General features: G+C 41.3%; 1 pseudogene; it reads left to right on the top strand.

Moving 5' to 3' along the window:
- The first annotated feature begins 404 nt into the window (after positions 1-404).
- Positions 405-839, top strand: LOC103523407 (annotated as a pseudogene).
- The last annotated feature ends 15 nt before the right edge of the window (positions 840-854 follow it).

Genomic DNA, 854 nt, shown 5'->3' with positions numbered 1-854 from the left:
AATGAAACACAAGACCCCCGTTAACAGTTTATTATGTTTATGTAGCATTCACCTCAAGTAATATTCTATCCTAGTCTGGGCTCTCTGTTCCTTAAACTCCCCTATGAACTCCTCTCATCTTAACTCCTGCCCCGCCTTGGAAGCCAGCAATGACATTGTAGAGCAATACTGGGATGCAAGGGGAAAAATTTGTGGAAGACAACGTTAACCTTTTGATGTTAACGACAAGGAACGTTAACATTTGTGGAAGACAAGGTTAACGTTAACCGAGTGCAATTTTTTTCAGAACACGATTGCAAATTTTCGTCCATCTTAGGGAATCGAGACCAAGCCCTTCTGAATTTCAAGCAAGCCTGTTACCACTGGATCAATCGTGACCCACTCTGAATGTTTATCTGTTTCAGCTCTGTGATTGCCAGCAACCTCCTGCTAGTAGACGAAGTCATGAGAGCTGGCATGTCCTCACTCAAAGGATAATCTCGCCCCCTAACCACACCCCCTTCCTCCCTAATAACTAAACAGGATGATTCGGTTTAGAGTCCGGATATAATCAGGATTATATCGCGGTTCTAGCGTACTTTTTTGCTGAGTTATAACATTGCTTGATCCTGTGTCGATCCTATCCCTAATAACTGAACACTATCGCGATTCTAGCGTATTTTTGAGCTGAGTTTTGCCTCTATCCCGAAAGTTAACACAGGATTTTTTTATTTTTTCAGTGTAAAAGCTGGATATTATCGGGATTGTATCACTATTCTACCTTGTATTTAAGACGGTTTTTGTCTCTCCCTATAACTAGCACAGGATTATTTCTGTCTAGAATCCTGATATAATTGGGGTTATATCGCGGTTCC

The sequence above is a fragment of the Diaphorina citri genome, unplaced genomic scaffold (genome assembly GCF_000475195.1).
Source record: "Diaphorina citri unplaced genomic scaffold, Diaci psyllid genome assembly version 1.1 scaffold22066, whole genome shotgun sequence".
In the NCBI taxonomy this organism is placed as follows: domain Eukaryota; kingdom Metazoa; phylum Arthropoda; class Insecta; order Hemiptera; family Psyllidae; genus Diaphorina; species Diaphorina citri.
The sequence above is the reverse complement of the archived record's forward strand: the minus strand, read 5'-3'. Positions and strand labels throughout refer to the sequence as shown.